The sequence below is a fragment of the Pristiophorus japonicus genome, chromosome 1 (genome assembly GCF_044704955.1).
Source record: "Pristiophorus japonicus isolate sPriJap1 chromosome 1, sPriJap1.hap1, whole genome shotgun sequence".
NCBI lineage: Eukaryota > Metazoa > Chordata > Chondrichthyes > Pristiophoridae > Pristiophorus > Pristiophorus japonicus.
Genome location: NC_091977.1, coordinates 23639916 through 23666274, shown reverse-complemented (window position 1 = coordinate 23666274; position 26359 = coordinate 23639916).

Here is a 26359-nt window from a genome sequence, read left to right as displayed (position 1 = left end):
CAACATTTTCAGCTTTTGTTTCAGATTACCAGTATCCATTTTGCTTCTGAATCTGAATTCCCGGACATCCTGATCAACTGGTTCTGCTTCCTCACGGACCTTCTGTTTCCTGTACACAGGATGAATGTTAACAAGTACATAACATGTCTTTATAAGCTACGAATAAGGAATAAGGTCTATGCTAGATAAAAGTATTCACTCGGTAGCTCTCTCATTCCTATAAATCTCCTATAAATAACAAATCAGTTTGAGGTAAAAACTGACACCATAATAGGTTGTAGCTGGAGGAAACAATTAAGGTAGGGTCTTGGGATTTGATAGCAGAGGTACAATCGCTCATGTAAGCCTAGATGACCCTCTATGGGGATATTTGGATTCCATATGATCCCCATGCCAGTTCATCTCACCAAAAGAATTTTTATTAATAACTATAAACTCCAGCTTCCCACAGTGAAGGAACTCTGAGTGATTTAAATAAGCAGCACTGATATTTTGTACTCTGGAGTACCTCTCATTCTGTGACATCTCAAAACCAAGTGGTGCAAGCTACTTATTCTTCTATCTGACAATACGGTAGAGGTACTGGCTAATGGCTGACATGCATAACTGCTTAATTGGTTCCCCAGAAAGGCCAAAAGCACAAGTAAATGTCTACCGAGTTAAGATTCCCAAAATCGCTTGTAGAATCTGCTCGAGGAACCACAGGTGTAAATTATAGAGACAGTGTAAAATAGGGGTAATTTATGCCTCGGTGAAGCACCAGAGTTGACAGCACAAATAGATACAAATCATTATGATTTGATAGTCATTACAGAGACGTGATTGCAAGGTGACCAGGACTGGGAACTAAATATTCAGGGGCACTTGACAGGTCAGGACAGACAAGAAAAGAAAGTGGGGTAGCTCTGTTGATAAAGGATGGAATCACCGCCATAGTGAGAAATTATATTGGCTCAAATGATCAGAATGTTGAAACAGTTTGGGTGGAGATAAGGAATAATAAGGGGAAAAAGTCACTGGTGGGCATAGTCTATAGGTAACAGTAGCAACTCTGCTGGTCAGAGTATAAACCAGGAAATAGTGAGGGCTTGTAAAAAGGGAACAGCAATAATCATGGGTGATTTTAACCTCCATATTGATTGGACAAATCAAATTGGTCAGGATAGCCTTGAGGAGGACTTCATAGAGTGCACAAGGGACGGGTTCCTTGAGCAGTATGTAACGGAACCAATCAGGGGGCAGGCTAGCTTCGATCTGGTCCTGTGTAATGAGACAGGGTCAATAAACAATCTCCGAATAAAGGATCCCCTCGGAATGAGTGATCATGGTTGAATTTCAAATTCAGGGTGAGAAAGTCGGATCTCAAACCAGCGTACTAAGTTTAAATAAAGAAGACTACAAAGGTATGGGGCATAATCTTAGAATAAGGGGCCGCCGACTTAAAACTGAGATGAGGAGGAATTTCTTCTCTCAGAGGGTTGTAAATCTATGGAATTCGCTGCCTCAGAGAGCTGTGGAAGCTGGGTCATTGAATAAATTTAAGACAGAGATAGGCAGTTTCTTAACCGATAAGGGAAAAAGGGGTTATGGGGAGCGGGCAGGGTAGTGGACCTGAGTCCATGCTCGGATCAGCCATGATCGTATTAAAAGTCAGAGCAGGCTCGAGGGGCCGTACGGCCTACTCCTGCTCCTATTTCTTATGATCTTATGTACCTTTGAGATCTTCTTCTACGTTAAAGGTGCTATATAAATGCAAGTTGTGGTTGATGTTGTTGCAAAAAATAATCGTATAGGAGCGAAGAACAAAGCCAATTCGTGAGAGAAGTCAATGTGTCACAAGTCTCAAGGACCTCAATGACCTGAAAACGCAACTCTCCCTACGCACCCGCATACGCAAACACATACGTACCTGCACAATCCTATGCACAAAGTAACCAATTTGTTCGACTGTAAGTCGATAAAGTCAACTCTGAACTGTTGTGTTTATATCCCCGTTGGCGGTACACCCTGAAAAGGACTATTGAAATACTGTGACACAAGAAGGCTGGTCGGGATTAGGAAGGAACATGTGGCTGGGAGAAACACATGGAGGCGGATCTCTCCCACAGACACTGGTGAGAGAAGCTAGGTCTGTTCAAATGTTAATTTGAACAATGGCCTGCCAGCGGCCAGTGACATCAGATCTGGGTGCTCTTAGAAAGGCCAAGGGACTCTTTTGTGTGTGTAGCCAGGTTGTCTAGAAAAGAGAGCAAGATGCGAGGACACACGTTGTCTCCACAACGGTCCAGCAATCAGAACTGATGGGTCATAGAAACATAGAAACATAGAAAATAGGTGTAGGAGTAGGCCATTCGGCCCTTCGAGCCTGCACCACCATTCAATAAGATCATGGTTGATCATTCCTTCATTACCCCTTTCCTGCTTTCTCTCCTTACCCCTTGATCCCCTTAACCGTAAGGGCCATATCTAACTCCCTCTTGAATATATCCAATGAACTGGCATCAACAACTCTCTGCGGCAGGGAATTCCACAGGTCAACAACTCTTTGAGTGAAGAAGTTTCTCCTCATCTCAGTCCTAAATGGCCTACCCCTTATCCTAAGACTATGTCCCCTGATTCTGGACTTCCCCAACATCGGGAACATTCTTCCCGCATCTAACCTGTCCCGTCCCATCAGAATCTTATATGTTTCTATGAGATCCCCTCTCATCCTTATAAAGGCCCAGTTGATCCAGTCTCTCCTCATATGACAGCCCAGACATCCCGGGAATCAGTCTGGTGAACCTTCGCTGCACTCCCTCAATAGCAAGAACGTCCTTCCTCAGATTAGGCGACCAAAACTGAACACAATACTCCAGGTGAGGCCTCACTAAGGCTCTGTACAACTGCAGTAAGACTTTTCTGCTCCTATATTCAAATCCCTTAGCTATGAAGGCCAACATAACATTTGCCTTCTTTACCGCCTGCTGTACCTGCATGCCCTCTTTCAGTGACTAATGAACCATGACACCTAGGTCTCGTTGCACCTCCCCTTTTCCTAATCTGCCGCCATTCAGATAATATTCTGCCTTCGTGTTTTTGCCCCCAAAATGGATAACCTCACATTTATCCACATTATACTGCATCTGCCATGCGTTTGCCCACTCACCTAATCTGTCCAAGTCACCCTGCAGCCTCTTAGCGTCCTCCTCACAGCTCACACCACCACCCAGTTTAGTGTCATCCGCAAACTTGGAGATATTACACTCTATTCCTTCATCCAAATTGTCAATGTATATAGTAAAGAGCTGGCGTCCCAGCATTGAGCCCTGCAGAACCCCACTAGTCACTGTCTGCCATTCTGAAAGGACCTGTTTATCCCGACTCTGTGCTTCCTGTCTGCCAACCAGTTCTCTATCCACTTCAGTACATTACTCCCAATAACATGTGCTTTAATTTTGCACACTAATCTCTTGTGTGGGACCTTGTCAAAGGCCTTTTGAAAGTCCAAATACACCACATCCACTGATTCTCCTTGTTCACTCTACCAGTTATATCCTCAAAAAATTCCAGAAGATTCGTCAAGCATGATTTCCCTTTCATAAATCTATGCTGACTCGGTCCGATCCTGTCACTGCTTTCCAAATGGGCTGCAATTTCATCCTTAATGATTGATTCCAACATTTTTCCCACTACTGATGTCAGGCTAAACTGTCTATAATTACCTGCTTTCTCTCTCCCTCCTTTTTTAAAAAGTGCCATTACATTAGCTACCCTCCAGTCCATAGGAACTGATCCAGAGTCGATAGAGTGTTGGAAAATGATCACCAATGCATCCACTATTTCTAGGGCCACTTCCTTCAGTACTCTGGGATACAGACTATCAGGACCCAGGGATTTATTGGCCTTTAATCCCATCAATTTCCCAAACACAAATTCCTGCCTAATAAGGATATCTTTCAGTTCCTCATTCTCGCTAGATCCACTGTCCCCTAGTACATTCTGAAGGTTATTTGTATCTTCCTTTGTGAAGACAGAACCGAAGTATTGGTTCAATTGGTCTGCCATTTCTTTGTTCCCCATTATAAAGTCACCTGAATCCGACTGCAAGGGACCTACATTTGTCTTTATGAATCTTTTTCTCTTCATATATTTATAGAAGTTTTTGCAGTCAGTTTTTATGTTCCCTGCAAGCTTCCTCTCGTTCTCTATTTTCCCCTTCTTAATTAAACCCTTAGTCCTCCTCTGTTGAATTCTAAATTTCTCCCAGTCCTCAGGTTTGTTGCTTTTTCTAGCCAATTTATATGCCTCTTCCTTGGTTTTAGCACTATCCTTAATTTCCTTTGTTAGCCACAGTTGAGCCACCTTCCCAGTTTTATTTTTACTCCAGACAGGGATGTACAATTGCTGAAGTTCATCCATGCGATCTTTAAATGTTTGCCATTGCTTATCCACCGTCAACCCTTTAAGTATCCTCTGCCAGTCTATTCTAGTCAATTCACAGCTCATCCATCGAAGTTACCTTTCCTTAAGTTTAGGAACCTAGTTTCCGAATTAACTTTGTCACCCACCATCTTAATAAGGAATTCTACCATATTATGGTCACTTTTCCCCAAAGGCCCTCGCACAACAAGATTGCTAATTAATCCCTTCTCATTACACATCACCCAGTCTAGGATGGCCAGCTCCCTGGTTGGTTCCTCGATATATTGGTTGAGAAAACCATCCCTAATACACTCCAGGAAATCCTCCTCCAGCGCATTGCTACCAGTTAGGTTAGCCCAATCTATATGTAGATTAACGTCGCCCATAACTGCTGTACCTTTATTGCACACATCTCTTATTTCTTGTTTGATGCTGTCCCCAACCTCACTACTACTATTTGGTGGCCTATACACAACTCCCACAAGCGTTTTCTGCCCTTTGGAATTCCGCAGCTCCACCCATACCGATTCCACATCATCCAGGCTAATGTCCTTCCTTACAATTGCATTGATTTCCTCTTTAACCAGCAACGCCACCCGCCTCCTTTTCCTTTCTGTCTATCCTTCCTAAATGCTGAATACCCTTGGATGTTAAGTTCCCAGCCTTGGTCACCCTGGAGCCATGTCTCCGTGATGCCAATCACATCGTATCCGTTAACTGCTGTCTGCGCAGTTAATTCATCCACCTTATTCCGAATACTCCTCGCATTGAGGCACAGAGCCTTCAGGCTTGTCTTTTTAACACACTTTGCCCTTTTGAATCTTGCTGTAATGTGTCCCTTTTTGCTTTTTGCCTTGGGTTTCTCTGCCCTCCACTTTTACTATTCTCCTTTCTATCTTTTGCTTCTGCCCCCATTCTATTTCCCTCTGTCTCCTTGCAGAGGTTCCCATCCCCCTGCCATATTAGTTTAACTCCTTTCCAACAGCAATAGCAAACACTCCCCCTAGGACATTGGTTCCGATCCTTCCCAGGTGCAGACCGTCCGGTTTGTACTGGTCCCACCTCCCCCAGAACCAGTTCCAATGTCCCAGTATTTGAATCCCTCCCTTCTGCACCACTGCTCAAGCCACGTATTCACCTGAGCTATCCTGCGATTCCTACTCTGACTAGCATGTGGCACTGGTAGCAATCCTCAGATTACTATTTTTGAGGTCCTACTTTTTAATTTAACTCCTAGCTCCCTAAATTCATCTCGTAAGACCTCATCCCGTTTTTTACCTATATCGTTGGTACCTATAGCATCACGACAACTGGCTGTTCACCCTCCCTTTTCAGAATATCCTGCACCCACTCTGAGACATCCTTGACCCTTGCACCAGGGAGGCAACATACCATCCTGGAGTCTCGGTTGCAGCCGCAGAAACGTCTATCTATTCCCCTTACAATTGAATCCCCTATCACTATCGCTCTCCCTCTCTTTTTCCTGCCCTCCTGTGCAGCAGAGCCAGCCACGGTGCCATGAACTTGGCTGCTGCTGCTCTCCCCTGATGAGTCATCCCCCTCAACAGTACTCAAAGCGGTGTATCTGTTTTGCAGGGGGATGACAGCAGGGGACCTCTGCACTACCATCCCCGCACTGCTCTTCATGTTTGTCTTCCATTCCCTATCTTGCTGTGGACCCTTTACCTGTGTTAAGACCAACTCACTAAACGTGCTATTCGCGCCATTCTCAGCATCGTGCATGCTCCAGAGTGAATCCACCCGCAGCTCCAGCTCCGCAACGCGGTCCGTCAGGAGCTGGAGATGGACACACTTCCTGCACACGTAGTCGTCAGGGACACCGGAAGTGTTCCTGACTTCCCACTTAGTACAGGACGAGCATAACACGTGTCCGAGCTCTCCTGCTGTGACTTAACCCCTAGATACACTTAAATTGGCAACAAAAATGCTAAAAGTTAATTACTGATATATATAAGGACGGGAGAGTGGAGAGCACCAGTTCCAACTGTCGCAAAACGGAAGAGTGGAGAGCACCAGTTCCAACTGTCGCAGGACGGGAGAGTGGAGAGCACCAGTTCCAACTGTCACAGGAGAGAGAGTGGAGAGCATCAGTTCCAACTGTCGCAAGACGGAAGAGTGGAGAGCACCAGTTCCAACTGTCGCAGGACGGGAGAGTGGAGAGCACCAGTTCCAACTGTCACAGGACGGGAGAGTGGAGAGCACCAGTTCCAACTGTTCCCAGACGGGAGAGTGGAGAGCACCAGTTCCAACTGTCACAGGATGGGAGAGTGGAGAGCACCAGTTCCAATTGTCGCAGGAGAGAGAGTGGAGAGCACCAGTTCCAACTGTCGCAAGACGGAAGAGTGGAGAGCACCAGTTCCAACTGTCGCAGGACGGGAGAGTGGAGAGCACCAGTTCCAACTGTCACAGGATGGGAGAGTGGAGAGCACCAGTTCCAATTGTCGCAGGAGAGAGAGTGAAGAGCACCAGTTCCAACTGTCGCAGGAGAGAGAGTGGAGAGCACCAGTTCCAACTGTCGCAAGACGGAAGAGTGGAGAGCACCAGTTCCAACTGTCGCAGGATGGGAGAGTGGAGAGCACCAGTTCCAACTGTCGCAGGACGGGAGAGTGGAGAGCACCAGTTCCAACTGTCGCAGGACGGGAGAGTGGAGAGCACCAGTTCCAACTGTCACAGGACGGTAGAGTGGAGAGCACCAGTTCCAACTGTTGCCAGACGGGAGAGTGGAGAGCACCAGTTCCAACTGTCGCAGGAGAGAGAGTGGAAAGCACCAGTTCCAACTGTCACAGGATGGGAGAGTGGAGAGCACCAGTTCCAATTGTCGCAGGAGAGAGAGTGAAGAGCACCAGTTCCAACTGTCACAGGACGGGAGAGTGGAGAGCACCAGTTCCAACTGTCGCAGGAGAGAGAGTGGAGAGCACCAGTTCCAACTGTCGCAAGACGGAAGAGTGGAGAGCACCAGTTCCAACTGTCACAGGACGGGAGAGTGGAGAGCACCAGTTCCAACTGTTGCCAGACGGGAGAGTGGAGAGCACCAGTTCCAACTGTCACAGGAGAGAGAGTGAAGAGCACCAGTTCCAACTGTCACAGGATGGGAGAGTGGAGAGCACCAGTTCCAATTGTCGCAGGAGAGAGAGTGAAGAGCACCAGTTCCAACTGTCGCAGGAGAGAGGGTCATTTAACACTCACGCAGAAAGCTTTAGACATCGATCGGCTGGCTTTAGTCAGACCCCAGCACATCTCAGATAGCGTTAAATAAGACCTGAAGGAGCCAGAAAGGTTCTCTGGAAGGAACAGAACTGTTTATATGTGGACTGTATTTACTCTGTACAGCCACCAGAGGACTCATCCCCTGGAGTCCCAAGGGATCCCATAATCCCTTGAGGGCACAGGTAATTAAAGAGGCTTCACAGGTTGGAGAGGCACTCTGGAGATCTGCAATAAAAGACTAAGGTCACACTTTATTTTGAGTTCACTGTGTTTAGTCTGACTCTTTCTCCATACACACCAAGAACCATCCAAACCCAGCCAGAATTATGGATTACAGGAGTATAACTGTCGAGCGTTTTGGAAGCTCGATCTTCGTTCTATCATATCCTACGTGGAGGCACGTTTGGCCACCCCTCGAGGATAAGGACTGAGAGCGAAGCCTCGCTTCTCCAACCCGGCGGACTTCAACTTTAACCTGGATCTCGCATGTTTCAGCCAAGCACGGGGCCGAGGAGTTGAACCGCTGAGGAAAGACCAGTGAGCAAGGAAGGGCGGATAGTTGCACACTCACCAACTGATCCACAAAAGTGCATGAGGGGGTGTCAGTGTGTCCTCACCAAACCAGAGGCGGAGTTTAGAGTTAGGTGAGTCCCGGGAGGGTTCAGCCCACGGGAAGGGTCGGTCTGTTGTAAGGCTAACAAGGGAAGTGCACTGTTTTACTGGGTATTGCTGCACTGTGTGGTTCTATTTCACCAGCATCTGGCGATTGGAGTGGAGGTGTTGATCTGTTGTAATAAACATTGTGTGGTTTTGAAATTGAAACGGTGGAGTTGTAGTAATCCAGAGGCTTGGACTAATGATCCGGAGACATGGGTTCAAATCCCACCATGGCAACTGTTGGTATTTAAATTCAGTTATTTAATAAATCTACACTAAAATGCTAGTAAAGGTAATGGTGACCATTTAAGATGCGATGAGGAGGAATTTCTTCACTCAAAGGGTTGTGGATCTTTGGAATTCTCTGCGGATGTCGATTCTCTGAATATACTCAAGGCTGAAATAGATAGATTTTTGGAATCGAGGGGAATCAAGGGATATGGAGATCGGGCGGGAAAATGGAGTTGAGGCCGATGATCAGCCATGATCTTATTGAATGGCGGAGCAGGCTCGAGGGGTCAAAGGGCCTACTCCTGCTCCTATTTCCTATGTTCTTATAAAAGTACCAGATGGTCATAAAAACCATGGTTCACTAATGTCCTGTAGGGAAGGAAATCTGCTGCCCTTACCCGGTCTGACCTACATGTGACTCCACAAAATACTGCAGATGCTGGAATCTGAAATAAAAATTGAAAATGCTGGGAATACTCAACAGGTCAGGCAGCATCTGTGGAGAGAGCAACAGAGTTAACGTTTCAGGTCGATGACCATTCATCAGATACTTCTTCAGAACTGCACCTTAGAGGATGAGACTGGAAAATTAATAATGGGGAACAGGGAAATGGCAGAGGCTTTGAACAAATATTTTATATCAGTCTTCACGGTAGAAGACACTGAAAACATCCCAATAATAAATAATCAAGAGGCTATAAGGAGGGGGGATCTTAAAACAATCACTATCACTAAAGAAAAGGTACTCGGTAAAATAATGGGACTAAAGGTGGACAAGTCCCCTGGACCGGGCCTGCAACCTAAGGTCTTAAAAGAAGTGGCTGCAGAGATAATTGCGTTGGTTGCAATCTACCAAAATCCCTGTAGTCTGGAGAGGTCCCAACGGATTGGAAAACCGAAAATGTTACGCACCTATTTATAAAAGGAGGGAGACAGAAAGCAGGAGACTATAGATCAGTTAGTCGAACATCTGCAGTTGGGAAAATGCTGGAGTCCATTATTAAGGAAGCAGTAACAGGACATTTGGAAAATCATAATGCAGTCAAGCAGAGTCAGCATGGTTTTATGAAAGGAAAATCATGTTTGACAAATTTGCTGGAGTTCTTTGAGGATGTAATGAGCAGGGTGGATAAGGGAGAACCAGTGGATGTGGTGTATTTAGATTTCCAGAAGGCATTTGACAAGGTGTCATATAAAAGGTTACTGCACAAGATAAAAGCTCATAGGGTTGGGGATAATATATTAGATAGAGGATTGGCTAACTAACAGAAAACAGAGATCTAGGCTGATCGTCCAGTGCATTACTGAGGGAGTGCTGCACTGTCAGAGGTGCCATCTTTCGGGATGGCAAAGCGCTACAGTTACCGACCAGCCGGGATTAATGCCTCAAAATGGGCAGTACCGAAGTTCTAGCCCTTTGTGCCCTCCTCACAACTTGCTTCCCCACCCACCTTAGTATCATCAGCAAACTTGGCTACATTATATTTGGTCCCTTCATCCAAGTCATTGAGTCATTTTCCGGTTGGCAAACGGTAACTAGTGGGGTGCCACAGGGATAAATGCTGGGGCCTCAACTATTTACAATTTATATTAATAACTTGGATGAAGGGACCAAGTATAATGTAGCCAAGTTTGCTGATGATACTAAGGTGGGTGGGGAAGCAAGTTGTGAGGAGGACACAAAGGGCTAGAACTTCGGTATTGCCCATTTTGAGGCGTTAATCCCGGCTGGTCGATAACTGTTGCGCTTTGCCATCCCGAAAGATGGCACCTCTGACAGTGCAGCACTCCCTCAGTAATGTACTGGAGGATCAGCCTAGATTTTTGTGCTCAAGTCCTGGGAGTGGGACTACAAACGCACAACCACCTGACCCTGAGGCAAGAGTGCTACCAACTGAGCCACAGCTGACACCTAGCAATGGAGGCCGTGGATGGATTGGTGATATCATTTGTATAATTTGCTGTTGTTCTTTTCTAATTTCAGATTTCCAGCATATCTACGTTTTGGCAATGTACTGTAGACTTGGCCAACAGCACCAATGACACCCAATGTTGATCTAATGCTCTCAATGTCAGATGTGGCTCAGTGGGTAGCACTCCCGGTGGGCGGGGCTAGGAGTGAGCAGGTGCTGCTGATTACTGCAGGAGTTGGAGTGAGTTTGTAAAAAGTTGGTGGTAGGTTTCTTTTTCAAATTTTAGGGCCTTTTTGGCCAATGAACTTCAGCAAGGTGGCTGCTGAGGGGCCTGGAGTGCCGGGCCCCTCAGGGGACAATGTTCCCAGTGCGAATTTAACCAGGGGAGAGAATGTCTTGAGAAGGAAGAATAAAAGGCCTAAAGATTTGGGCTGGGACCCCAGGAGGCTTGAAAAAGAAAATATGGTGGTGGTTCACTGCCTGGTTAAGGAGATGCGAGCTTGGGATATCATCTAGGCAGTACATGAGGACTGTGGTGAGGGAAGTTTCTTAGCTTGCCGACCAAAGCCGAATGTTGGATTCAAAGTGACGGTCAGTGGCCGAGAGGAGGTGGAAAGACTTTGACTGAGCCTGAAGGTTGGTGAGAAGTACTTGGATGTATCTTTGCTGTATTCCGAAGTTTCATTTTTAAACCAGCCGGTTTATGTTGAAGACGATGTGCTGATAAAAAAGTCGTGGAACATTAAACTTTGCTCAGTGATAAAGAGGAGATACTATCCTGGAACGCGGGTAGCCAATGGAACCCTTTATGTAAAAGTCATTACCGACAGTATGAAATTTGTTCCAATGGAAGGTGTGCCGTACTTTCGGGTTCTGCATGATAACCAGGTGAAGGTTTGCTATTACTGTCTTGGACATGACCATTTAACAAGAAGCGGTCCAGACCTGCACTGTTATAACTGTGGCAAGTCTGGACACATTGCTCGAAACTGCAAGGCAGAGAGCTGTGCGGTTTGTCGCAAAGGTCCCACCTGTTGTGAGTGTGAGGCAGAAGGAAACGACGAGGAGATGGGAGAAGGAGCAGGAGGTGTGAGTGGAGTGGCCGGAGGAGCGGAGCAGGATGAGGACACAGCCGGCAAATGGAATGAGGAAAGAGCGCAAGGAGAGGCAGAAAATTGCGAAGCAGAAAACAGGATGAGGATGGTGGAAAACGCACCAAGTATAGTGGAAAAAACCCAAACTCAGCGGAGGACATCATGGGTCAGGGACAGTATCGAGCCATAATATGGCTCACCTTCAGGTGTCCCGTGGGGGGAGCAGAGGCGGGTGTGTGTTGCGGGGTAAGTTTAAGTACTCCTAAGAGAGGCAGGGAGTTGTACATCTTGGGGAGCAGGAGGGGGCAAGACTAGGAAAGGGTGTAAGAGGCAGGAGCCTTAAAGGGGCAGCAGAATGGGAGCGGGGAGACAAATATGCCAAAAGGGAGCAAGATGGTTGGAGACGCGTCATTGCCCCAGAGAGAGAAGAAACCGGGGGGGAAGCAAGGGTCAGCGGTGGAGGTGAAGCCAAAGGGAGTGGCACTGTTGAAGAAAACATGATAGCAGGAGGACTCTTTAAGGGAGATTCTGTATCTGACGGGGAACAGGGACAGGAAATTATAGAAGAGCTAGAGAGTGAGGAGTCAGAGGAAGAAGGAGACATGGGGGGCATCATGTGGAAAGGGAAAGGTTAGTGAGGGGCAGAAGGAGGGAGAAGGGACAGTTCCACGGCTTAAATTTAATGCAAGGAAGAGGTTGAAACTGCAGGAAAAGTTCAAACAAGAGGTGAAAAAGAGCCGGAGGCTGCAGGAGAAAGCAACAGGTGCCCAAAAGGTTGGGAAGGAGCATGAGACAAGGGAAGGGCCAGAGATTAAATGATGATAGAGTGATTATCGGGCACACTTCGTTCATTAGGCGTAATGATTACATTGGTCTCGATTAATGTGAACGGACTGAGGGGGGAGAAGAAATTGCAGCAGTTGTTGCAGTCTTTTAAAGGCACTGACCTGTTGTGGCTGCAAGATACCTTTTGGGATCCTAGAAATAGTTCGGAAGGTTTGGAAGGAAGAAGTTTTTGCAAGTTGTGCAAATAATAACTGTAGAGGGGTGGCTATTTTAGTGAGTTCATCCATAAAAGATAACGTTGCATTGGTGGACAAGGACACAGAGGGGAGAATTTTACAGCTAAAGGTACAAATGGACGAATTGAATTGTGATTTCTTTAATCATCATCATCATAGGCGATCCTTCGCACGAGGATGGCTTGCTTCCACATGAGTTCACAGATGTTTCAATGAAGGATTCGATGTTCCAGTCCTGAACTCCAAGGGTGGAAGATGCCTGTACGTAGATTTTTTTAACGTGTGGTGACCGTTGCACACCAGCCACCACATGAACCTAACAGAGCTAGGCCTTTATCCAGTGGCAAGGGTTAACCAAGACGACTGCAGACCTGCTCTGCTGCACAGACCTAGTGCGCACACATATCGCAGTGTGGGCTGGTCCGTGCTGCCCCGGGCCCTCGGCTCTTCTGGACCCCGTACCATCATTCACCGCACCTCCGCCATGATCTCCACCAGACTGATTCCCGGGATGGCGGGACTGACCTATCAAGAAAGACTGGATCAACTGGGCTTGTATTCACTGGAGTTCAGAAGAATGAGAGGGGACCTCATAGAAACGTTTAAAATTCTGACGGGGTTCGACAGGTTAGATGCAGGAAGAATGTTCCCAATGTTGGGGAAGTCCAGAACCAGGGGACACAGTCTAAGGATAAGGGGGAAGCCATTTAGGACCGAGATGAGGAGGAATTTCTTCACCCAGAGAGTGGTGAACCTGTGGAATTCTCTACCACAGAAAGTTGTTGAGGCCAATTCACTAAATATATTCAAAAAGGAGTTAGATGAAGTCCTTACTACTAGGGGAATCAAGGGTATGGTGAGAAAGCAGGAATGGGGTACTGAAGTTGCATGTTCAGCCATGAACTCATTGAATGGCGGTGCAGGCTAGAAGGGCCGAATGGCCTACTCCTGCACCTATTTTCTATGTTTCTATGTTTCTATCTCTTGCCACTCCTCTGCCACAAAAACACTCGGCGCACCTCCGCCACGATCTCCCGCCGCACCTCCGCACCAAACATTCGCCGAACCTCCGTCACGATCACCCACCAAATCTCAGCCACAATCCCTCATCGCGCCTCCGCCCCGATCACTCATCGCAAGTTCGCCATGACCTTCCTGCTCCTCCGCTGGATCAGGGCCCTGCCAATGTTCCTGCCCGCACTCCAAATGGCGACCTGGGTCCTGATGACATCACCCAGTCACCCACCTCGAAGCCGTTGCAAATTTGTGTCGGCTCACGCTGGAAACTGCAGTGGCATGCTCCAGCTCTACAGCCCCGACCTGCGGAGATGTTCTCTCACAGGTTAGGGTGGCCCATGATGGGTCTCTTTAATATCTATGCGCCGAATAACCATTGCAAGCATCGTTTTTTCGGTGGTTATTCACAGAAGTGGCAAAGGCGGAAAACACTTGTATAGTGGAGGATTTTAATGTATTTTTATCTCGGCTGGACATTTCAGGTCAGATGACCTTTAAGGATGATAACTCCAGAGAGATGATTGTAAAAATGACGGCAAATTTAAATTTGAGCGACTTATGGAGGGATCGGAACCCCATAAAAAGGGACTTCTCCAGAAGAGGTTGTGTGAATGATGTTTTAAAACAGAGCCGAATAGATTTTGTGTCAATGCAGGAAGGGTTAAGTTCTGAGGTGATGGAGATTTATTATAAAAAAGTATTTTTTAGTGACCACTCGGCTTTGGTTCTTAAAATTAGGAATAGCAGAGTTAAGATCGTTCCAGGGGTGTGAATTTTAAACAATCAGTACCTGAAAGAAATTCCTTTTAAAGAAGGGATTTTAAATATAACAAAGAATGCTCGGAAGGAACCTTTATCCTTGAAAGAAAAAAGAGTTTGGTGGGACAATTTCAAATATGAGGTAAAAGTTTTTTCGGTACCTTACGGGAATGAAAGAGCAACAGCTAACAGGCGTCAAGAACAGAAGGTTTACACATATCTGTAAAGCAGTTGACGGAGGGGATAAGGGAGCAGAGACTAAGTGGAAGGTTTTAAAGGAAGAGTGGGAATTATTGCAAGCTGAAAAATACAAAGGGGCCACTCTCCGTGCAAAGGCTAAAGATGCATTGGAGGGAGAAAGATGCACTAGATATTTTCTAGAACAAGAGCAGTTGTGACGAAAGGTTATCATTAATTGGTGAGTTGAAGGTTGGAGAAAAGATCATTAATGAAAGTGGGGAGATTTTGGAGGCAGCTAATAGGTTTTTAGCAAGAGTTACATACAAAAGAAGACATTTTCAAATTGGCGATGTAGAAGGTTAGTGCTTTTATTGAAGAGAGTTTAAAGGAGGATGAGGGAAGCATGAGTGACAAAGAAGTAGGATTAGCGGAAATAAAAGTAGCAATAAGTGGAATGGGGGGTGGTGGGGGGGGCGCTGGATGTGGTGGGGGAAAGCCCAAGGTCCAATGGACTAAGTGCAGAATTTTTAAAAAGAATTTTTAGAGCTTTTAAGTCCGTTGGTCTTCGAGGTTTTTAAGGAGATTAAAACTGAGGGAAGCCTAGCCCCATCTATGAGGAGGGGTATCATAAACTTAGCTTATAAAAATAAAGTGGATAGCAGGGATCTGAAGAATTAAAGGCCTATCACATTATTAAATGTGGATTGTAACATCTTGGCAAGGGTTATGGCAAATCGTATGAAGGAGGTGATGCCACAGATAGGTTTGCCCTCTCAGTCGCTGACTCTGTGGTCTCAATCCAAGATGCGATAGAACTCATGGAAGAGAGTGGGAGGGAAGCTTATGTGCTAAAGATGGATCAAGAGAAAGCCTTTGATAGTCTCTCATGAGTCATTATTGATGGTTTTGGAAGCATTTGGTTTTGGAAAAAATTTCATTGAGTGGATAAGGATTTTTTATTCAAAAACATTTAGCTGTGTTAAGAACATAAGAACATAAGAAAGAGGAACAGGAGTAGGCCATTTGGCCCCTCAAGCCTGCTCCACCATTCAGTAAGATCATGGCTGATCTGATCATGGACTCAGCTCCACTTCCCCGCCCGCTCCCCATAACCCTTTACTCCCTTATCGCTCAAAAATCTCCGCCTTAAATATATTCAATGATCCAGACCCCACAGCTCTCTGGGCAGAGAATTTCAGCTAGACTTTCCACTTTTGTGCAAATCGGTCAAAAATGGGTATTATTTCCAGAATGGGCGGTAAATAGGGTTTTAAGATCGCTGGATTATCGGCCATTTCCAAAAGCCTAACTTTCCATTTTTTTAAATGGGTGTTACCGTGAGTGATCTGAAATGGGCGTTAGCTTTAACATTTTTTGACCTTCTGCCGTTAGGTGTCGCCGATGGCATGGCAACGCTCGTTTCCCGCATTTCAGGAGGTCAGGGGTCATCATTACATGTGCAGAAGAGGAAAAAGAGAGAGGGAGCAGAGAGGGACTGAAAGTGTGTGCTTGTTTAGCTGTTGTGGGAGGCAGGAGGGAGATTCACAAGTAGCAAAAAGCCTACTAAGCATCAAGAACATAGTTGGCACCGAGATTTTGTCCAATAAATAATATGTAACATGGAAGGGATGGAGGAGGCCCTGGAGCTGTTAGCCAGGAACACTGGTGGCAGAGGGCTCCCAGTGGTCCCGGAGCGCAGCACTGCACCCCAAGGTGCCGCACCCCCATTGTCAATGATACATGAGAGCCAGGAGGAAGATCTTGCTTCTGGCTCGGAGCACATTCCCACCTCGGGACCGTCCTCTCCCGTATCCGTCCAAGCAGCGGGTCTGCCATCATCCCTGCCAATGAAGCAGCACCTGAGGAGCTCCCCAGCCAGGCGGCTTGGAGCCAGGAGGGGAAGGGGAGGGGGGTAGAGGTGGGGAGGAGGGGGGGAGGGGTAGAGGTGGGGTGGAGAGGGGGGGGGAAGGGGTAGAGGTGGGGTGGAGAGGGGGCGGGGAAGGAAAGTGAGGTGCATGGCCGCAGGTGTTGTCTGGGGCATATTTTTAGGTTGCTTCTGCTATTTTGGTGGGAGGATCAGGGCAAGGGCCGAGGGGGCTACCTTGTTGGTTTGCATTTGTGTTCTGTTTTGCTGGAAATGGGGACCATTGTAATGATGTAAATGTGATAAATTTGTTGTGGGCTAGGGCGGGGGTGGGTGGTTTTTACAGTTATACTTATGATTTCAGACAAACGGTAGGATTTATTGTTTTTTATTTAACATAACCTTGTTGCTCATTGTCTCAGATAGCTGCACCATTACACACTGGTGATTTCTTAACATGAAAGCATATAATTACACTTAATTGAATCAACTTAAACTTTAACTGTCACAAAGGTGATGCACGCCATTGATGTATGACCTGCACACCCAGCAGTGTTGCAGCTTTGTAAATAACAACGTTCTTTCAAGCAAAGCACTCATTTATGAGCTGCTGATGTAAATATCTTGCAGCTATGTAGCCACCCCTGGTCGTTTCCTGCAGTGTAGAGGGGGGTGGGAGCATTGTTTTAGCGTCAGCCTGATTGTCTGGCCCGAGGTCAGCGTCCACCTCCTCATCCTCCTCTTCCTCTCGCTCCTGAGATGGGCCATCCATCCCTTATAAGAACATCAACATAAGAACATAAGAAATAGGAACCGGAGTAGGCCATACGGCCCCTCGAGCCTGCTCCACCATTCAATACGATCATGGCTGATCTGATCATGGACTCAGCTCCACTTCCCCGCCTGCTTCCCATAACCCCTTATCCCCTTATCATTTAAGAACCTGTCTATTTCTGTCTTAAATTTATTCAATGTCCCAGCTTCCATAGCTCTTTGAGGCAGCGAATTCCACAGATTTACAACCCTCTGAGAGAAGAAATTTCTCCTCATCTCTGTTTTAAATGGGCGGCCCCTTATTCTAAGATCATGGCCTCTAGTTCTAGTCTCCCCCATCAGTGGAAACCTCCTCTCTGCATCCACCTTGTCAAGCCCCCTCATAATCTTATACATTTCGATAAGATTACCTCTCATTCTTCTGAATTCCAATGAGTAGAGCCCCAACCTACTCAACCTTTCCTCATAAATCAACCCGCTCATCCCCGGAATCAACCTAGTGAACCTTCTCTGAACTGCCTCCAAAGCAAGTATATCCTTTTGTAAACATGGAAACCAAAACTGTACGCAGTATTGCAGGTGTGGCCTCACCAATACCTTATATAGCTGCAGCAAGACTTCCCAGCTTTTGTACTCCATCGCTTTGCAATAAAGGCCAAGATATCTTTGGCCTTCCTGATCACTTGCTGTACCTGCATACTATTCTTTTGTGTTTCATGCACAAGTACCCCCAGGTTCCGCTGTACTGCGGCACTTTGCAATCTTTCTCCATTTAAATAATAACTTGCTCTTTGATTTTTTTCTGCCTAAGTGCATGACTTCACAGTTTCCAACATTATACTCCATCTGCCAAATTTTTGCCCACTCACTTAGCCTGTCTATGTCCTTTTGCAGATTTTTTTGTGTCCTCCTCACACATTGCTGTTCCTCCCATCTTTATATTGTGAGCAAACTTGGCTACGTTACACTCAGTCCCTTCTTCCAAATCGTTAATATAGATTGTAAATAGTTGGGGTCCCAGCACTGATCCCTGCAGCACCCCATTAGTTACTGGTTGCCAACCAGAGTCCCTTCTGGCAAGTCTTGTCCCCTCCTGATAGCCAAGTTGTGCAGCATGGAGCACACCACCACGAATTGAGCTACCTGCTCAGGGTGGTATTGGAGCTCTCCTTCTGAATGCACTAAAGAACCGCTTAAGCAATCCAATGGTTTTCTCCACAATATTGCGAGTGGATCTGTGGCTCTCGCTGTATTGCCTCTCGGCTTCAGTATGGGTGTCACGCAGGGGGTTCATCAGCCAGGTGGCGAGGCCATGTCATTTGTTACCAAGAATCCAGCATTGACCTTGTGGCTCACTGGTAAACATGTCAGATACAGCACTCTCACGCAGGTTGTGAGCATCATGGATGCTGCCCGGAAATTTAACATTCACTGCTGTAATAATTTGCTGTTGGTCGACAATGAGTTGCAACCTGAAAAGTTGCTCGTATCGCGATGTGCATACAATCTTTTGCTCCCTGCACCTTGGGGAAGTTAGCAATACGGTAGAATCCTAGAGCCCTCTCAGTCTGAGCCTCCCTGGTCACAGAGAAGCTGATAAAGTCCATCCTGCATGCGTGACCTGTCTTAAGCAGCAATGTGTGGAATGCTGAGATAAACCGCAAATATCGGCAACTGAGGCCTGAAAGGAATCCGACGCGTAGAACGAAAGTGTCGCGGTGTCCTTGACCTCGACGGACAATGCGGTCCTTATGGTGCTGGCAGGCTGCACATTTCCCCCGATGAGCTGGCATATCTCACTGATAACCTTCTTGTGGAAGCGCAGTTTCCTAAGGCAGGTGGTGTCGGAGAAGTTGAGGTATCACTGCTTCTCCCTGTAAATGCGGTGGTTGTAACATCTGGTCCTCCTCATCAGCCTGGCACATTGGGCACATAATGCTGTCGAATGTACCTTCTGCCATCTCGAGTCTGCAGCATGTGCATGGTCATCAAGACAAGCCCCATTCCCACAGCTATCTGTATTGCACCGATTACTCACAGACAATAAATGTCCCCACTGAGACACCTAACGTAAATTCCAATCGTCCACAGTATGTTAAGATGTTTGTTCAGATGTTCACATTACCTTAAATGACCTCAACAGTACTTCCAAACTCACCCAAAGTTGAAGCAGAACAGTCTTTTAAATGATGCGACCTGCGATTTATAAAATAGCGTCCATACCGCTGTGATTAGTTCAGGTCAGTTCAACTTTTTCACAGTGTTTTTTTCGGCAAGCGATATTGTCGGCGAGATGTGTGCGAGGTGCCAAAAGTAACGCTGGGCGATTTTCTGGGCGTTAGTTTCGGCAAATGTGATCTTTGCGACAAAAAACAGTGGCCGGGCGGTATTATTAAATCTCGGCGTTAATTACATGCCGAAAGTAACGCTGAGTGATATTATGGGCGATGGTTTCACCTATTCTGATCTTTTTGCCCAAAAAAAGTGGGTGGGTGGTATTATTTTCTATCAGCGTTACTTACTTGCCAAAAGTAACGCTCGGTGATAAGTGACCGAGAAATGGGAGAGCGTTTCCATCTTGTAGCTAAATGGGCAATAAGTGGGTGTTGCACCTCATTTCAGCATTAAAATGGACGTTAAGTGGGCGGTATGCATGCAAAAATAATGGAAAGTCTAGTCCCATAGATTTACAACCCTCCAAGAAAAGACATTTCTCCTCATCTCAGTTTTAAATGGGCGGCCCCTTATTCTAAGACTATGTCCCCTCGTTTTAGTTTCACCTATGAGTGGAAATATCCTCTCTGCATCCACCTCATTATCTTATAATTTTCAATAAGATCATCTCTCATTCTTCTGAACTCCAATGTGTATAGACCCAACCTACTCAACCTATCTTCATAAGTCAACCCCCTCATCATCTCCGGAATCAACATAGTGAACCTTCACTGAACAGCCTCCAATGCAAGTATATCCTTCCTTAAATACAGAGACCAAAACAATACGCAGTACTCCAGGTGTGGCCTCACCAATACCCTGCAGGACATCTCTGCTTTTATACTCCATCCCCCTTGCAATAACGGCCAATATTCAATTTGCCTTCCTGATTACTTGCTGTACCTTAATACTAACCTTTTGTGATTCATGCACAAGGATCCCCAGGTCTCTCTGTACTGCAGCACTTTGCAATTCTTTTCCATTTAAATTATAATTTGTTTTTTTGTTATTTCTGCCAAAGTGGATAACCTCACATTTTCCCACATTATACTCCATCTGCCAAATTTTTTCCCACTCAATTAGCTGGTCTATGTCCCTTTGCAGATTTTGTGCGTCCGCCTCACAATTTGCTTTCCCAACCATCTTTGTATCATCAGCAAATTTGGCTACATTACACTCAGTCCCTTCATTCAAGTCATTAATATAGATTGTAAATAGTTGAGGACCCAGCACCGATCCCTGCGGCACCCCACTAGCCACTGTTTGCCAACCGGAAAATGACCCGTTTATCCCGACTCTCTGTTTTCTGTTAGTTAACCAATCCTCTATCCATGCTAATATATTATCCCCAACCCCATGAGCTTTTATCTTGTGCAGTAACCTTTTATGTTGCACCTTATCGAATGCCTTCTGGAAATCCAAATACACCACATCCACTGGTTCACCCTTATCCACCCTACTCGTTACATCCTCAAAGAACTCCCGCAAATGTGTCAAATATGATTTCCCTTTCATAAAACCATGCTGGATCTGCCTGACCGAATTTTGCTTTTCCAAATGTCCCGCTGCTGTTTCTTTAATAATGGACTCCAGCATTTTCCCAACCATAGATGTTAGGCTAACTGGTCTATAGTTTCCTGCTTTTTGTCTGTCTCCTTTTTTAAATAGGGGCGTTACATTTGCGGTTTTCCAATCCACTGGGACCGCCCCAGAATCCAGGGAATTTTTGTAGATTATAACCAATGCATCCACTATCTCTGCAGCCACTTCTCTTAAGACTCTAGGATGCAACTCGTTAGGTCCAGGGGGCTTGTCTGCCTTTTGTCCCATTATTTTATCTCTTACTACTTCATGAGTGACAGTTATTGTATTAAGTTCAATGTTATGTTTTTTTTATACAAGTATTTTCAAATACAGAGATCAGTGAGACAGGGTTGTCTCCTGTCCCCATTGGTAGCAGAACCTTTAGGTTACATGATGCGAAAGGAACAAGGCTTAGTCGGGATTGTGGTTCCCAGTTCCAGGCAGGTGTCGGGGATACACCAATATGCAGATGACATGACCTTAACGTTGAGAGATGGGGAGTCAGTGTGGAAAGCTATGGGAGTAGTGGAGGAGTATTGTAGAGCTTCAGGAGCCAGAGTAAATTATAGTCAGTCACAATGCCTGGTTTTGGGCAGGAGTCGTTGGAGGAAAGCCTTTTTAAGGTGGTGGAGGTTTGAGACGTTCTGGAGGTGCATATGGGGTGCAAGAAGGATAGATATGAAGTGGATCGACTAAATTGGAAACTGAAGGTTATGAAAATTAAAATGATTTTGGGAAGATGGGAAAGAAGGTGGTTGAAGATGCAAGGAAGAAAGGCAGTGGTCTCAGCTCTTCTGCTATCTAAACTATGGTATTTATTGATGGTGGAGGACCTACATGAGTGGGCGGAAAAGTCTATTCGAGAGGCTTTTGTAAAGAATTTCTGGGAAAGGAAACCAGCCTTTGTTGCTTACAATACCATCATTGGCCAGCAAAATCAGGGAGGGCTCAATTTTCCAGATATTGATTTGAAGAAAAAATCCTCGAGAATTAAATGGGTGAAGAGATTTCTTCAGAAGGCAAAGACAAGTTTTTGGAAGAGTTGTTTCCCGCACTTTTTTAAATTAAGTGGGATAGGAGGACAGTGAATATTTTATGTGGAATACAACAATATGGTTTTGAAATCGATTAAACCTCTCCCTAGGTTTTATAAGGGGGCTGCAGACACTTGGGCCCAATTTTTTAAAAGTGTGCAGTTTATGCCCAAAGGTGCTGAGGAATTTTTGGAACAGCCCTTATTTTTGAACAGGTGGATCAACATTGAAGTATTATTTAATCAAGCTTTTATAAAAGCTGGTATTATATATGTGAAAGATGTATTATATGAGGTAATTCCAGGTTGGTTGCTGGAAGCGGTAGTGAGGGACATGATTTGGGAAGTGGATCAGGAGGTAGAGGAAAAAGCAATTAAGATCATGCATGAGAAGATTGTGAGGGCAATGCCACAGGATTGGATGGAAGAAATAAATAAGCAAATCTCCAAAGGAGGTTTAATGCGTCCCACTTTTCCAAGCTTTCTGCTGGAAAAAAGAGAGGAGTTGGTCCAAGTTGACAACTCGAGATTTCTATGGGGTATTTAGAAAATGGAGATCTAAGACACCTGCTTGTCAGGAGTTTTGGCAGAATATATACCCACAGCCGGACTTTAACAGGATTTGGAAGGGAATGTGGGTGAATTTTAAATGTCCATAGTGGATTGAACTGGATTTCAAATTGGCTCATAACCAGATATATACCATGATAGTCTTATGTAAGATTGGGCAAGTAGAGGTAACAACTTGCCCAGTGTGTGGGACACGGGATGAAATTCTGTCCCATTTGCTGGTGTTATGTCCGCAGTTAACAGATTTTAAGCACTATGTTCGACAGTTGTGTGAGGTTTTCTTGCTGGCTGAGGACCGAAGAGCAAGAATGGGAATCCCGTGGGACTCAATTTTGAGATGGGGATTGCAGGAGAGTCTGCCTGAGTCGAGCGGAGCGGCAATTAATTTAATGTTCAGTTTGGCTACATTTGTGATTGTGCAAAGAAGGAATGCTGTTTTTTTAAGGAGACGAGAATAAACCCAAAAGAGTATTTCAAATATAAACTAAAAGATAAATATAAGGCTCTGCAGGTGTTTTATTCAGAAAATTATTTAAAGATAGTATTTATTGATCAATTTTCAAAGTACAATAGCTTATTATATGTTACAGGAGACAAATTAAATTTCAAGTTTTGATGTTAATTAATGTTGGACGAACGGCTGTGCAGAGGGCGGAATGGATTTGTATGATACAATGGAATGATCATGATGTTGTAAATCTTCTTAATGTTCAATAAATATTCATTTTTTTTAAGTGGGTAGCACACTCGCCTCTGAGTCAGAAGGTTGTGTGCTCGAGTCCCACTCCAGGAACTTGAGCACGTAAATCTAGGCTGACATTCCAGTGCAGTGTTGAGGGAGTGCTGCACTGTTGGAGGTGCCGTCTTTCGGATGAGACGTTAAACCGAGGTCGTGTCTGCTCTCTCAGGTGGACGTGAAAGATCCCATGGCACAATTTCGAAGAAGAGCAGGGGAGTTATCCCCGGCCAATATGTATCCCTCCATCAACATAAAAAAACAGATTATCTGTTCATTGTCACATTGCTGTTTTAAGGGAGCTAGTTGTCTGCGGCTTTTTCCACATTACAACAGTGAGTACACTTCATAAGAACATAAGAACATAAGAATTAGGAACAGGAGTAGGCCATCTAGCCCCTCGAGCCTGCTCCGCCATTCAATAAGATCATGGCTGATCTGGTCGTGGACTCAGCTCCACTTACCCGCCCGCTCCCCGTAACCCTTAATTCCCTTATTGCTTAAAAATCTATCTATCTTTGACTTGAAAACATTCAATGAGTCAGCCTCAACTGCTTCCTTGGGCAGAAAATTCCACAGATTCACAACCCTCTGGGAGAAGAAATTCTTTCTCAACTCGGTTTTAAATTGGCTCCTCTGTATTTTGAGGCTGTGCCCCCTAGTTCTAGTCTCCCCGACCAGTGGAAACAACCTCTCTGCCTCTATCTTGTCTATCCCTTTCATTATTTTAAATGTTTCTATAAGATCACCCCTCATCCTTCTGAACTCCAAGGAGTAAAGACCCAGTCTACTCAATCTATCATCATAAGGTAACCCCCTCATTTCTCGAATCAGCCTAGTGAATCGTCTCTGTACCCCTTCCAAAGCTAGTATATCCTTCCTTAAGTAAGGTGACCAAAACTGCACACAGTACTCCAGGTGCGGCCTTACCAATACCTTATACAGTTGCAGCAACACCTCCCTGCTTTTGTACTCCATCCCTTTCGCAATGAAGGCCAACATTCCATTTGCCTTCCTGATTACCTGCTGCACCTGCAAACTAACCTTTTGGGATTCATGCACAAGGACCCCCAGGTCCCTCTGCACCACAGCATGTTGTAATTTCTCCCCATTCAAATAATATTCCCTTTTACTGTTTTTTTTCCCAAGTTGGATGACCTCACACTTTCCGACATTGTATTCCATCTGTCAAACCTTAGCCCATTCGCTTAACCTATCCAAATCTCCTTGCAGCCTCTCTGAGTCCTCTACACAACCCGCTTTCCCACTAATCTTAGTGTCATCTGCAAATTTTGTTGCACTACACTCTGTCCCCTCTTCCAGGTCATCTATGTATATTGTAAACAGTTGTGGTCCCAGTACCAATCCCTGTGGCATACCACTAACCACTGATTTCCAACCGGAAAAGGACCCATTTATCCCGACTCTCTGCTTTCTGTTCGCCAGCCAATTCTCTATCCATGCTAATACATTTCCTCTGACTCCGCGTACCTTTATCTTCTGCAGTAACCTTTTGTGTGGCACCTTATCGAATGCCAATTGGAAATCTAAACACACCACATCCATCGGTACACCTCTATCCACCATGCTCGTTCTGTCCTCAAAGAATTCCAGTAAATATGTTAAACATGATTTCCCTTTCATGAATCCATGCTGCGTCTGCTTGATTGCACTATTCCTATCCAGATATCCCGCTATTTCTTCCTTAATGATAGTTTCAAGCATTTTCCCCACTACAGATGTTAAACTAACCGGCCTATAGTTACCTGCCTTTTGCCTGCCCCCTTTTTTAAATAGAGGCGTTACATTAGCTGCTCTCCAATCTGCTGGTACCTCCCCAGAGTCCAGAGAATTTTGGTAGATTATAACAAATGCATCTGCTATAACTTCCGCCATCTCTTTTAATACCCTGGGGTGCATATAGTAAAAGCTTTTACAGATATATAAAATGGAAAAGAGTGACTAAAGTAAATGTTGGTCCCTTAGAAGATGAAAAGGGAGATTTAATAATCGGAAATGTGGAAATGGCTGAGACCTTAAACAATTATTTTGCTTCCATCTTCACAGTGGAAGACACAAAAACCATGCCAAAAATTGCTGGTCAAAGGAACGTGGGAAGGGAGGACCTTGAGATGATCACTATCACTAGGGAGGTAGTGCTGGACAGACTAATGGGACTGAAGGTAGACTAGTCCCCTGGTCCTGATGAAAGTGAACGTGCTTCATTGGTTGTAATGTGCTTTGTGATGTCCGGTGGTTGTGAAAGGCACTATATAAATGCAAGTGTTTTCTTCTTTCTTTTTCCTTTAACTTGTCTCTCATGTAGCTGAATGCATCAGCAGATTTTGTTAATACAATTAATTCTCTTTCCACTTTAGATAGTAAGGAAATGAATGCTCGTTCACTATTGATTGACACCACAGCTCGGCAGCGCTTGTGATGTGAATGCCACCATCAGCTGCAGTGATAGGCAAGGCTGATCAATGAGAATATTACCTTAGGTATTTTAGATCGACTGCACAACATTTCTTTCAATAAATGTAAGTTTTCACAAATGTAATTTATTTCCAAACAGGAGCTCATAAATCACTATTGTGCTGCTGATTGCTTTACGTACAGAGATACAGTTCAATGGGTACTGGTGTAAGATGAGGATCACAGGTCGCACACAGATGACCCAAAGGGTCTTAGGATTCATAAGGCATTACCCAAAAGGGTCTTCGGAGTCACAACGCATTTTATTTAGGGAGCGGTAATTTAAATATAGTCAAACACAACACACAATCAGGATAGACACAGTAGACATATGACCATGACCTGTAACTGGTATTAATCCCGATCGGACAGATGGCTGGTGGCACAAACAGTTCTTCTCTTCACCGTCTGCTCTGAAAGCTACTTTGGATATCTCTTTTATCCTCTTTGTAAGGGTGGGACTGGCGTAAAATAATGGACAGGACCATTTAACCTATGATACGTGAGGGGTTTCTCCTTGTCCAACCAGGTGTTCATGGGCTAAACCCGAGCTTATCAGGCACACCATGCCTTTAGCCCGGGATCGAGCAAGGTTCAAGCTTTG